The sequence below is a fragment of the Chiloscyllium plagiosum genome, chromosome 16 (assembly GCF_004010195.1).
Source record: "Chiloscyllium plagiosum isolate BGI_BamShark_2017 chromosome 16, ASM401019v2, whole genome shotgun sequence".
NCBI classification, from domain to species: Eukaryota; Metazoa; Chordata; class Chondrichthyes; order Orectolobiformes; family Hemiscylliidae; genus Chiloscyllium; species Chiloscyllium plagiosum.
Genome location: NC_057725.1, coordinates 69,071,940 through 69,072,239, shown reverse-complemented (window position 1 = coordinate 69,072,239; position 300 = coordinate 69,071,940).

The following is a 300-nucleotide window of genomic DNA, read 5'->3' as shown; positions in this document are numbered from 1 at the left end:
GTCCCACCGCCCTCAAATAATCCCACATACAAATACCCCACCACCCTCAATAATACCAGCTACAAATCCTGACGGCACAAATTAAACCGGTCAACAACCCTGTGCCCCAGTGCATCCCCACACGCAAAATGTCCCACCGCCCTCAAATAATCCCACATACAAATACCCCACCACCCTCAATAATACCAGCTACAAATACCCCACCACCCTCAATAATACCAGCTACAAATACCCCACCTCCCTCAATAACACCAGCTACAAATACCCCACCATCCTCAAATAACCCCACCTATAAAAAAC